At 37.9% G+C, this 14504-nt stretch overlaps 1 protein-coding gene across 2 annotated transcripts in view; it reads left to right on the top strand.

Annotated features, from left to right (window-relative positions):
• RORA (RAR related orphan receptor A) overlaps positions 1-14504 on the top strand; it is an 892807-nt gene that overhangs the window by 298350 nt on the left and 579953 nt on the right. The window lies entirely within an intron of this gene.

Below are 14504 nucleotides of genomic sequence, written 5' to 3' on the forward strand. Positions count from 1 at the left end.
ATATGAAATGTGGTAGTTAGGGAGAGATGAAACTGTTGGAACCAGGAAAAGCGTCCTATAGAAGGTGGTGCCTTAGCCTCACTTCAGCTCATCATGGACATTTCGATATCTCCAGAAGCCACGATTTCATCAATGTGGTGGGAACTCCCTATGGCCATGCACATGCAATTATAGAGTAATTACACTATAATTATTAGTCTTGGTTACCTGAAATTTAAAGAGGTTAAATGATTTACTCATGGTCATACAACTGTAGCTGAGGAAGGATTTGAACCGAGGTCTTCCTGACTCCAAATACAGCAGTCTGTGGTGGTAATGAGTTACCTTCCCATTATATAGATCATGTATTTTCTTTTAGTGATGCTTTCTGTAGATGTAGCACTCCAAAGAGTGACTCTAGTGATGGAATTTCAGGCATTATGGGTGGATATAAGGAGATTAGGGAACCTCTTAAAACAAATCCCTTAAGACAAGCTCTACTCAATAGGTTTTTCTTTTATATGGAAGCTCATATAGAAGAGTAGGAAAAATATTGGATTTGAAGTCAGAGGGCTTGGGTTTGAATCCTGGCTCTGTCTTATTACCTTGGGTAAGTCCCTTAACCTCTGTAGGCTTCAAGTTCTGTATCTATAAAAGGAGAGGAGTGGATTAGATCACCTTTAAAGTCCCTTCTAACTTTATGTCTATGACCCTATGTTGCTTTTGTATTTGTATCATGAGCTCGGACCCTCTTGGACCCTGCATATCATTTCCTGGCTCTCACTCTCTTTCATGAGTTTGGCCTATGACTGAAAGAAGACCGCCTGACTTTATATGTTGGAATGACTTTTTTCTTCTGCTTCCAGGTTTCCCTTGCGACACAGTTTTTAATGTGTTGACGAAAAGTGCTGATTCATTTGCCTCATGTAATCTCTGGTTCTTCTGTTTGGAATCTCCTTAGGGTTTGTGGGGGAAAAAGTTTCCCCTGGGTGTCCCTCCTTTTTGAGGCAATAAGCAAGGGATGGTGTTCTGCCAGAGGCTAGGGAAGGAGTCAGGGAGGAGTAAGGCTGACAATAGGGTGCTGAGAACCATGGGAGAGGGAGTTGGTACTTAGACATAGGTGGTTTAGTGCCTTTCCCTGAAGCTGATACCACCTTTCACTCCTCCCTGCTCTCAGTCAGGTTGCTGGGGTGTGGAACAGGCCATGGCATAAAGACTCCAGCACAGTGTTTCAGGTCTGGCTAGAATCAACATGTTGAAGTCTTTGCAGCCAATTCTGAAGGACATATGATGAAAAATGTTATATACCTCCAGAGAAAAAACTGATGGAATCTGAATGCAGATCGAAGAATACTTTTTAAATTTTATTATTCTTTGGTTTTTGTCTGTGTTTCCTTTTGCAACTTAGCTAATATGTAAATATGTTTTGCGTGACTGCACATGTACAATCTATATCAAATTGTTTACCTTTTCAAGGAATGGAGAGGAAAGGGAGGAAGGGAGAGAATTTGGAACTCAGTATTTTATTTTTTTCCTCACTTAATAATATTTTATTTTTTCCAGTCACAGGTAAAGAAAACTTTCAACATTCATTTTTATAAACTTTTAAGTTCCAAATTTTTCTCCCTCCCTCTCTTCCCCTCATCCTCCCTAAGACAGCAAGCAATCTGATATAGGTTATACATGTACAATCATGTTAAACGTATTTCCACATTAGTCATGTTATGAAAGAATTAGAACAAAAGGGAAAAACCATGAGAAAGAAAAAAACCAAAATAAGTAAAAATAGCATTCTTCAATCAGCATTTAAACTCTATAGTTCTCTGCATATGGATAGCATTTTCTGTCATGAGTCTTTTGGAATTGTCTTGGATCATTGTATTTCTGAGAAAAACTAAGCCTATCATAATTGATCATTATACAATGTTGCTGTTACTATGTACAGTGTTCTGGTTCTGCTCACTTCACTCAGTATCAGTTCACATAAGTCTTTCCAGGTTTTTCTGAAATCTGCCTGTTCATCATTTCTTATAGCAAATTGTATTTCATTACATTAATATAACACAACTTGTTCAGCCATTCCCCACTTGATGGGCATCCCCTCAATTTCCAATTCTTGGCCACTACAAAAAGAACTACTCTAAATATTTTTGTACATGTAGGTCCTTTCCCCATTTTTGTGATCTCTTTGGGATACAAACCAGTGGTATTGCTGGGTCAAAGAGCATGCACAGTTTTATAGCCCTTTGGTCATAGTTCCAAATTGCAAAGCATACCTTTTAAACTTTATTATTCTTTTTTTGTCTGTTTTCTTTCACAACATAGTTAATATGTAAATATGTTTTGCATGACTACACATGTATAATCTATTTCAAATTGATTCCCTTCTCAAGGAGGGGCGAGGAAAGGGAGGGAGAGAATTTGAAACTCAATATTTAAAAAAATGAAATTATATACACATATATGTATAGATATATGTGTGTACATATACATATGTGTGTGTGAATTTTCATTTTAAAAACAGTCTTTGCAGCAATCCTGAAAGGGGCTTATAGACATGATCTGTGGTTTAGCAGTAGCATCCCAACTTGGATGTGAGAATGGAGGTCTCCACCTGAGCAAGCCCCAGACGGCTGGTGAAAGAACTTTGCCCCATTTATCCCACATGGAACACCCTCACTATCTACCCAGGTCTTGGAGATACAGAAGCTGAATGCTTTAATGTGATAGTTTCTGCCAGTCTTCCTCACGTGCTTCTCATGTTTCATTGACCTTTGCAAATCTACTTTTGACTTTTTTATTTTTCCCTTGCTGATCAGAGAGAAGGAATTTCAATTTTCATTCACATGGACTCTATAGCCTGTTGCCCTATTTTACCAAGAAGTGACCAGGGCCTAGCAAGGCACTAAGTATGTAACAGGCAGTTGGTAAACTTTGGATGGGTTGAATTATCCCCTGTCCCTGCATTAGCTTCTTAGCAAGTGCCACTCAATGCCTATCCCTTTACCTTAAGACTATGCATTCCATTGCCTAGTGTTTAATGTTCTTTAACTCTTCCTCCCTTCTATTTAAATCCTAAGCTCATTTTGAATAAAAATCATTCCTTTCTTTGTATTTCAGCCTTTTGCACAGTGTCTTGCACATAGAATATACTAAATAAAATCATGCTGGTTAATCGAAGTAGACCACAATGACCTTGAATCCCAAAGTTCTAGGATTACTTGGATAAAGGGAAATGAATTATACAAATTGCATTCCAAAAAGAGTTGCTTCTTTTCTTTAGGGTATAATATAAAGCTATTTGGAATTCATTTATTACTTCATTCATGGTTTCTTACCTTAAATGCTATTTTTTATTCCTCCTCACTTTCTGTATCTTTTTTTTTTTATCAATCTAACCCTAAGTACATCCTTTCATGTTTCTGAGAATTAAGTTAAGTTCAGAGATGCTCACTATATTCTGGATTCTCACTTCTGGCCCCTGTATAAACCATGCTCATGTGGTTTCAAAGGGGGTTATATGAACTCTCCAGTGGGAGAAAATAACATACCAAACTAAGAAAAACAGACATGGATAGGATCTGTGGGCTGCCACTCAAGCTAGAACTTGCTTCCTTTAAAGCTAAAATTCAAATCCTTCTCTTTTCAGGACATAAAAATGAAAGGTAGCATGGCCTACTAGGCAAAGCACTGGCTCTGGAATCAAGAAGACTTGGGTTCAAATCCTACCTTTATCACATACTGGCTGTAGGACCATGGGCAAGTTGCAGCCTCTCAATGATCCAAGCAACTCTTAGATTCTAAATGGCAGAGTAATTGCCATCTGTGTGAAGAAGGTATTTCCACATCTGGAGTTCCTTCACTGTTGAAATCACAAATTGGTACAAAGGAAAGACTCTAATCCAAATGTCTCTGTTTTAAGGATTATACCCCTCTTTCTCTGACCTTTCCTTCTTCAAAATGATCATTCTCTCATATGCCATATTCCACCATCCAGATTTACTTCCATTTAATGAGCATTTATTAAGTGACTACTGTGTGCATAAGGCACTGTGCTGAGCACTAAAAATACAAAAGCAAAAATATAACAGTCCCTGCCCTTAATCGTCTGGTTAAACTCCCTCACTTTACAAGGGAAGAAATAAAGCACAAAGAGAATGTGATTTCTTTTTTATTTTGAAGATGGCAATGGAGGAACCAAGTAGTCACCCAAGGATTAAGTAGTGTGTGGTGTTGCTCCAGCATCTTCCGGGTAATAGAAGCTACTTAATCTTTTTAGTCTTCTGGACAGCACCTTCTGGTTGCCTTGCATCAACAGAGTGGAGGGGAGGAAGAGAGAAACATCCTGCATTCTTGTATTCTGTGTCACTGGTTGGCTGTATTATCAATCAATTTACCAGCTGATTGACAGCACATCTAGTCACTGACACTGGGAGATAAATGAGAGGTGATATTTGCCTCTTGTAAATTTTAAGACATTTCAGGTGGAGCAAGGCACTTTTGGGGGGTCCTTGGGTATTTGGAAGCTTCCCTTCCCTCGTGTCCCATCCTTCAGCTAATCTACAACTTCTTTCAAGATCAGAAACCTTGAAACATTTTCTAGTTTTTAATCGTTAGTCCTTTAGTCCTCCCTACATTTTGAACCTGTGACTTAACACTGTTTGCCTATGTGACCCCTGGTTTTCTTTTTCTATATCATCCTGGAGCCATGCCAAATTGATCCAAATTCCAATCTTGGTAAATTTATCCTTAAATTTAAACCTCCCAACTTTTCCCCTCCTTGGACAAAGGAATTCATTCCATTTTTCCCTGCTATATTTTCTACATCTGAAAAAGCAACATCTTTTCCAAATAAAAGTAACCATCTAAAAATGCCTAGGTGGGAAGCTGATTGATATAAGGAGAATGAGTTCCAAGGACAGGACTAGGCAGGCTGTACTTTTAATTTTGATCCCAAACTCTTTTGCAGTCTTTGAATGTCTTTGAAAATATCTTGCTGCTTCATCTGTATTATTTCTTCATCAATCACAGCTTAATAAAAGCCTCTCTGACCACCAGAGGAACATTAATGAATTAATACTTGTCAAATACTTTGTATATGCAGCTCTGAGGGAATGATATACAAATTAGAGTAAACAAGAGATTTGGCCACAAAGTAACAAGATCTCTTTAATTAAAGAGGCAACACGGGACAGCAGAAAGCATGTTAGATCTGGAGTTGGGTCCTGGTATTGAATTTCAATTTTACCACTTTTCTGACTCAGTCAATCACTTAACCTCCAATTTCCCATCTATAATATTGAGTAAGGTAACTTCTCAGGGTTCTTCCAGTTCTAGATCTATGACCAGGTGATATAGAAGCAGAGGGAGAGAACACTAGACCTAGAGTCGGGAGGACCTGAGTTCAAAGGCAACCTCAGACACATCCTAGCTATGTGACCCCTGGGCAATTAACTCATTTACCCTCAGTCTTGCTCAACAGTAAAAAGGGAAAATAACATTAACCACCTCACAGGATTGTTGTGAGGACAAAATGAGATAATATTTAGAGGTAATCACAGTTCTAGGCATGTAGTAGGCTTTTTAATAAATACCCGTTCCCTTTCCCTATTGTATGCTTTTTTGTTTGATTTTTATTTATTTTTTTTAGTGACTTTTAAGGGTGTTGTTTTGAGACTTTGGTGAGTATGTGGCTACAACCATTCTAAAACTTTTTTGGAAATATTTTTGGACTAAGTTACCTGTCACCCAAAAAAGCTTCATAATAATAAGAATACTACTGTGGTTTGGCTAGGTGGCACAGTGAATAGAGCATTGGCCCTGGAGACAGGAGGACCTGAGTTCAAATGCAGCCTCAGACACTTAACGCTTACTAGCCATGTGACCTTGGGAAAGTCACTTAACCCCAACTGCACTACCTCCACCCCTCCAAAAAGCAAAAAAAACCAAAAACCCCAAAAATAATAAGAACACCATATATACAATTTAGACATGCCTCATTTCTAACTAAAATCCATTTTATTCAGTTTTGTCACTGCAGTGGTACAGTAGATGAAGCACTGGGCCTAGAGTCAGGAAGACCTGAGTTCAAATCCAGCCTTAGACACTGACTAAGTGACCCTGGGCAAGTCACTTAAACGCCATTTGCTTTAGTTTCCTCTTTTTGTAAAATGGGCATAATAATAGCACCTATCTCCCAGGGTTGTTGTGGGGATCAAATGAAATAATATTTGTAAGGTACTCAGCACAGTGCCTGGAACATAGTAAACAATATATAAATATTAGCTATTATTGTTATTAAAGGAAATAAGAGGGACCCAAATAAAAATTATGCAAAATACAGTATGATAAATGCATGTGAAATATACAAGTGAAATGTTCTGAGTAGTTAAAGCTTTTAGCAAGGGGAATTAGGGAAGTTTTGATTGACAAGGTTTGAGTTAAGCATTCCCAAGGTAGACACCATCTATGAAGAAAATCACACTTTAGACCTGTGTAAGTTCTAATATTCAGGCAGGGTGGTGACAATAGACATAGCGCCAAGCCTGGAGACCTGAAGACCTGACTTCAAATCCGGGTTCAGAGTCTTACTAGTTTTGTAACCCTGGGTAAGTCACTTAACCCTGCTTCCTCAGTTTCCTCATCTGAAAAATGACCTGGAGAAGGAAATGGCAAACCACTCCAGGATCTTTGCCAAACAAAACCTCAAATGGGGTCACAGAAAGTCGAACAGGACAGAAAACAACTGAACAATAGCAACATAGCTGAAATAGCTAGTTTTCCTTGTATGTTGCCATATTATTATTGGGAGACTTGGCAGGTTATTTTATTCTATTAATACAGCAACCCCAAGGTAGAGATTGCAGTACTGTTGATCTAATATTATTTACTTTTGCTCCAAACACTCCCACACCATGTAGGGGGTTCCCAAGACAAGCTCATATTTCCTCCTATAAATCACTCCTGAGCAATAGAATCAAGAGCCACTCAACTAAGGCCAGCAATTGCCCAACTTGTGGCTTTTTCCATTAGCATGTTAATGATCTCATGTTCTTTGGGCAGGAAGATACCTTCTGATGTGATCTTGTACTTGAGAGATAGTGATAATTTTCATGTTTTCTGAATATACTACTGCTAACAAGTGTACTTAATAATGACATGTAACACTTTAAAGTTTGAAAAGTGTCTTCCATTTGAGATTTACAAATGAAATAATATATATAAGGAAATATTTGACCTTGCGAGCAGGTGCTATGGATACTATCATTATCCCCATTTCACAGATGAGGAAACTGAGAAAGGTCAAGGGACAGAAACCAGGTATTCATAACTCTAGGTCCAGAGTTTGTGTTTTCTGATATGCCACAGTGTTTCTGGCAGCAAAAAATATGGCTACTTGGGGTGGCTAGGTGGTGCAATGAATAAAGCATCAGCCCTGGAGTCAGGAGGACCTGAGTTCAAATCTGACCTCAGATACTTAACACTTACTAGCTGTGTGACCTTGGGCAAGTCATTTAACCCCAATTGCCCTGCCTTCCCCCCTGCAAAAAAAAAACATGCCTAATGTTATATGAAGTATGCAATGGTGTATTTCTCTATATGGCCTACAGTGAGGATATATGTTAAGAGGCTAAATGAAGGAAAGGAAGTAGGTAAGCATTCCAAACCACATTCAGAAATATTTCTGCCTTTGTAAAGGAGAGTTTAGAGGCATTCTCCTAAAAGCTACCTGCTAGCCTTTGGTGCCTTTATTTAATAAGAATGAAGAGATGATGGCTAATTAGACTCCTTATGTATAGATACTCTTTCTGTTTACTCAGGTAAATACACCAATGGATCAGAGTATATCTCATTCATGAAAAATATTGTACTGAATATTTTTAGAAATTAAACTTTTATGGATGAACTGGTCAGTGAGCAACTAAAATACCATAGCCTACTTTGTGAACTGCTTGGATGGTTTGCTTTTCAGCTAGAACAGTGAGCAAGGGAAATTCTGCAAATGCAAGCCAAAAAGAAAAATCGTTACAGCCTTATCAGTCATTTGGGATAATGTTACAGAGAAAGTCAACATAAATACACAGAGACATCAACACTTATTCCCTATAAAGGTTTCAGTCTGTCTAGCAGCAAGATTCCTTTCATTTGATCATGTTTCATCGTGTTGGCTTTGAGGCCTAATTCAATTTTCTCTATTGATCTTTATTGTGGGAGGTCATGTAATTTTACATCTTTGTGTGTATGGGAATAATGGTATTTGGGCTACTTTTCCTCCAGGGTAGTTAGTGTAAAAATTTGGGTTATCAGTATAAGAATTATCCATGTGTATCATATCGACATACAAGGTATTCTGAAAGTCTGAGTACTGTTTTAAGCTATTAGAACTATTCAAACTTTTATAGCTTAAAACCACACTCAGATTTCTGGGATACCCTGTATATTATACTTAATTGCTAACTTTTATGTAACACTTTAATATTTGCCAATTGCTTTTACATATATTATCTCATTTGATCCTTACAACATCCTCTGAGGTTAAGTACTGCTAATATTCTCATTTTACAGATGAGGAAAATGAAATTAAAAGAGACTTTGACTTACCCTGGCTGATAGAGCTAGGGTTTATGAGGCAGGTTCCTGACTCAGTTTTTCCAAACTCCAAGTCTAGCACTCAATCCACTTGATGACTTATGATTCAAGAAATTATTTGTGTATATGCACGTGCATATTTGTATGCAGATACATACACATGTATATATGCATCTATGTGTATAGCCATTTGGCAATGGGAGTCTAGACCAGTGGTGTCAAACTCAAATAGAAAGGGGGAGGCACCATTAAGCTGCATGTTCATTTGGAAAAACACATACTAATATCTGTATTCTGTTCAATTTTCATTCATTTTGTCAAGTAAATCCTAATTACATTTTAGTCTGACTCAGCAGATCTGGTGAGTGGGGCTCTCCATCTATTATATTACCTTACTATCTGGTCAGCCTAACTCTTCCAGTCATACATAAGGAGACTGGAAAAGTAGAAGTGGGAAGGTTAGAAAGGACTTTCACAGCCAAATGGAAGATTTCACATTTGATCCTGGAGGTAAGAGAAAATCACTGGAATTCAGTGAATAGGGAAGTTTCATTGACCTTTGAGAAGATCAGTTTCACAGCTGAATGGAGGATGTATTGGAAGGGTTAGAGACTTGAGGTAGGGAGACCAATCAGTAGGCAATTTCAGTCGTCCAGGACTGAGTTGATGAGGGCCCGCACCAGGGTAGTGCCTGTGCCAGAAGAAAGAAAGGAATACATGACAGATGTTTCTAAGGTAGAAGCAACAGAACTGGCAACTGACTAGATGGGTGAGGGGGGGCGTGAGGGAATGAGAAATCAAGGATGATAAAAAAAGAAAACTTTTTGGTATTTGATTCAACAACCCAACAAGCATTTATAGAGTAAATGCTATGTGCCAGACACTATCCTAGATGAATACAAAAATTAAAATGAAATATTCCCTGCCCTCAAGAAACTTAGGTTATACTGAAGAGGGGGAAAAAAAACTTACACACAGATAAATATGTAAAATACAAAATATATACAGAATAAATATAAGGTTATTTTGATCATAAATTAAAAGGTAATTTGAAGAGAAAGCACTGACAACTGGCAAAGAGAAGGAAATGTATTTTGAGTTGTCCTTGTTATATAAAAGAAAGAGAAAATGGTCTTCATAGAAAAATTATTCTCCTATTCATTTGCATAAGTTTCTTTGAATGTAAGGCTATCTATATCTTCTATAATTATGCATTTAGATGTCTCTGTAATGGTGGGGTTTAAAAATTATCTGCTGGGCAGAGACCTTGTGAATTTTGCATTTGGTATTATGCCCAGTACACCATTTGTCCTCTAAAAAATGTCAAGACCTAGTGTTCTTTGGGAAGAGTGGTAGTAATAATGGGGAAGAGGTATTTTGACATTTATATTGAATTGTGAACAAGGAGTACCATGGCCAGCTGCTTAAATGGAGATTCAGGAGGAAAGACTGTTGGGTGAAGCATGAAATGATATTGTTCTTGTCATGAAAAGTAAACATTTGTTGCAGGGCAACAGTGTGTGGTGCATAGGGAATAACAGTCAGTCACTGTGTCTCTATGGTAGAAAGATGTTCAAGTATCAGAACTGATAAATTGGACCAGATGCATGCTTTTATGTCAGTCACTGGAAAAGGAACAAAGAGAGATCTTCTGAATTTTGTCCTTCAATCATGTCAACCCCAGAACTTTAGGATATAGCCCTGCCCCAAGTGTCTTAACACTCTTTGATAAATCTTTACCATTAGACTTCAGTTGTATCACATCCACTCTTATTAATCGGGTATCAGAGACTTCATGGTCCAGCCAGGACTTGAGGGAGGCTACAAGAGTAGGCCTATGAGGGCATAAGCCTAGAGAAGTTTTCTTACGTGTCATGAGAACACTTAGGGGGCCAAGAGGCCCTGCCAACATCTAGTTCTCTAATATAAGGAACACACAGGACCATCAATGTGTAAGCACTCCTTTGTTACCTTCTAGAGCCCCACTGGCATCATGGTCAGCATATTGATAATTCAGCCACTGAGAATGCCTAGCCAAGAGTGAGGAATATTTAGAACAAGGGCAATGAATTTTCAAAACTCATATTACACTCCTTTCCTTTAGTACCCAGAGCAGAGATTCTCACCAAAGAGTTGTCATCAATTCTTCATTGCTACTTGGTCTCAGAGAGGGCTAAAGCCTAGTTCTGCCTTCCTGTTGAGCTAGGAAATGTACTCCGTAGCTGATGGGGTTTCACTTGCTCAGTGAAAAGAAAAGAACTTCGACTTCCTTTTTCTTTCTTTTCTGTTTATTTCTTTTTCTTTCTTTCTTTCTTTGCTTTTTGGAAGGCAATTGGGGTTAAGTGACTTGCCCAAGGTCCCATGGCTAGTTTTTGTGTTAAGTGTCTGAAGGCCAGATTTGAACTCAAGACCTCCTGACTCTAGGGCCAGTGCTCTATTCACTGGCCACCTAGCTTCCCCCCAGTTCTTTTCTCTTATTTTATTTATTTTATTCTGAACTTAGGAAATAAAAAAGGCATTTCCATAACATGAATAGAAAAAAAAAGAAGTGATTACACCTGATACTGCAAATCTCTTATATACAACTTGTTATTCATCTTTAAATATATAATAAAGTTATCATGTAACTTCCTCTTTTTTCTTTTTTCTTCCTTCCCACCCCAGAAATCGCTACCATTAGACACAAATTTTTATATGTGTGTATGTATATGTATACATGTATATGTGTATGTATGCATATACATATATACACAACAGATAGATAGATAGATAGATAGATAGATAGATAGATAGATAGATGATAGATAGATAGATAGATAGATAGATAGATAGATAGATAGATAGATAGATAGATAGATAGAAAATCATTCCATATATACTTCTATTTATTAGCTCTTTCTCTGGATATAGACAGTATCTTCCTTGCTAGGTCCTTTGTAGTTAATTTGGGTATTTTTAATGTCAAAGTGACTTAGTCAATCAATGTTTTTCTTAAAATAGTATTGCTGTTACTGTATACAATGTTCTTTTGGTTCTGATCATTATTTCCTGCAAGTCCTTCTATTTCTAAAGAACACTTTACTCCAGCTCTAAAGTTATTCCTATGAAGGATTTAGGAGGAAGCCAAAGGAGTTGAGCAGAACTCTTACAGATTCAGCAGAACAAGAAATAGCTGTAAGTAGACAGCTTCATCAATAAAGGCAAACTATGTGAAGTCCTACTTTCAGGGAGCCCACAGATAAAAGAAGTAAATCACGTCCACATTCTTAATCATCAGTCACATTTTCAGAAGCACCCCTAGGAATACTTTTCTCAGGATGGAAGATGGAGTTGAATTATGAAGGATTAGATATTTGCATCCATACACAGAATGTGTAGGACATGTCACACACACTCAGATCCACTTTTTTATTTCATCTGTATTCTATGCAATTACTGTATGGTAGTTACTGGGGCTATAAAGACCAAAGTAATAAAGATGATGGTGGTGGTGGTGGTAATGATGATGATGATGTCCCTGCCCTCAAAGAGTTTACATTTTGTTCGGAGGGTAAAACATATACAAATAATTAGATATAAAATGCAGGAAGTCCCAAAAGTCTTGGTGCAATTTGAGTGTTTAATAGTTTAAAACTGGACGAAGACTTTTGGGATACTCTGTATGTACAAAGTAATAAAAAAAATTCAAAGGAAGGACAGTAAAAAGAGAAGAGGTGTCAGGAATAGACTCATTTAAGAGATGGAACCTGAGCTGTGCTTTGAAGGAATCAAACATTCTAAAAGGAGGAAGTACACATTTCTCAATACTCTTCATAAACTGTAAGCTCAGTGAGGATGATATTATTACTCAAGTCAGCAAACATTTATTAAACTCTCACTGAGCTATGCAGTTAAAAAAATTAGTCCCTGCCTTCCAGCAGCTTAAAATTTAATAGAATCTTTAGATGTACCTTGTTTAATAATAATTAATAACAATAATAATAATATTTCTGTAGTGCTTTATAGTTTGTAAATGGCTTTACCTATATTTCTCATTTGACCCTCATGACAACCTTGTCTGGTAGATGCTGTTTTTATCCTCATTTTATAGATTAGGAAACTAAGGCTCAATGAAGATAAATGACCTGCCCAGGGTCACACAGCTATTAAATGTCTGAGTCAGTATTTGAACTCACATCTTCCTGACTCCAAGGTCAGTGTCCAGTGTGTACTACACCATGCTGTCTCTGATCCCTTGAATGTCCTATGTACTCCACAAATGTTGATTGGATGATTTGGAAGTCTTTAATGACCCTATAGATGGAGATTAGGAAGGCTATCTGTTTCATCATTTTTGTTTCTGAGCTGGTTTATTGGTAGATCAACCAAAAAAACCCATTGGGATCCAGCTAATCATGGATGAAACTCAAATGTTATTTTGATCAGTCGCTGTGTTTACAGGCTCTTTTTATAGCATAAGTCATGAAGGGTAGAAGGCAAAATAATGGGCCAGATATTCTTGGTTCCCTTTGGGGCCAGGTGATTATATTTTAAGAGGGCTTTAGGAATTTTCATCCTGCTAGTGACACCAGATGAGAACCTCCTGAGTGCTCAGTTCTGACAGCAAATTCAAAAGTGGAAAATATTTTCATCCGTCTCTACTGATCTCTTGTTACTCCAAGAGTTAAAGTGAAGAAGAAAATAATAAATGGCAGAATCACAAAAATCTAAAAAGCCTGGCTTATACTCAAGCATTGCCAATTCCTATTCTAGTTAGTGTAGCAAATGCCAGACTTCTGTGGCTATAGGGTGGAGGTGCTGGCATTGTAATTATGTGAGCAGTGAGGCTTGCAGACATTGAAGAATAGCATCCAAATGATGAATGTTCAGAGTAGCTCACTATAGGTCACTGCCACCATCCCTATACAAAGGTGTAAACATAGGAATTCACCACCTGTAGTCACTGTCTTTGTACCTTTTTATTCCCCAATCAAAGGTCCAACTCTAGATGCAGGTTTCACTCAAGGTCCAAAGGAAGTTCTATCCACCAGGTCCTAGGCATTATCAAATGGCTCAACATCAGAAACTTATATGGTTTTTATCACTGGAAATGACATTAAAGAAAAGGCTTTTATTTTATTATTTATTTTATTAAAGTACCTGTTTTGCTACTGCACCCAAAGGACCGTGGGGCCTTTCCATCTGACTTGCAGCTGAAATCTTCTGTATATATTGTCCCTTCTATTAGAATATAAGCAAGCACCTTGAGAACAAGGAACAATCTTCCTTTTCTATTTGTATCTCCAGCACTCAGGGCAGTGCTTTAGAAACAGTACGTACTTAATGTAATAAATGCTTCATTTATTCATTTAATCACTCATTCAAAGAACTATTGTAGATGTGCCATGCGTAGATCTGTCCAAGCAGGAGCTACACCATTTAGCTTCTTTCAGTCTGGGACCCCCAAAGCATAAATGATCATTTGGGGTTTACTTGCTATTATGTAATGTGTATCTCACAATGCCTTCAATCAAGTTAGTATGTGCTGGTATTAGTTTGAACTGGTCTGCTCTTTGGGAATCTTGGTATGCTGCCAACTTAACACAGTATAGGCTGGAACAGGGGTGGGAAACCTGTGGCCTCGAGGCCACATGTGGCCTTCTAGGTCCTCGAGTGCATTAGTCAAAGGGCTGCACTCGAGGACCTAAAGGGCTGCATGTTTAGTCAAAGGGCTGCACTTGAGGACCTAGAGAGCCACATATAGACTTGAGGCCACAGGTTCCCCACCCCTGGGGTAGATAAAAACAGAGCTCTGAAGGGTCATCTATCTCTCCCTTCCCTTTCCTTTGGCTCATTCATAACCAGAAACAATCCCTTCCTCTTCCTACTCCCAAGGAAAAAGTTGCCTGCCTCTCTTCCCCATTGTTAGACCATTCCAAATCTTCAGCAACAGCAAT

Source organism: Petaurus breviceps, unplaced genomic scaffold (genome assembly GCF_028583685.1).
Source record: "Petaurus breviceps papuanus isolate PSGF00001 unplaced genomic scaffold, PetGlider_PUasm1.0 37, whole genome shotgun sequence".
Classification (NCBI taxonomy): domain Eukaryota; kingdom Metazoa; phylum Chordata; class Mammalia; order Diprotodontia; family Petauridae; genus Petaurus; species Petaurus breviceps.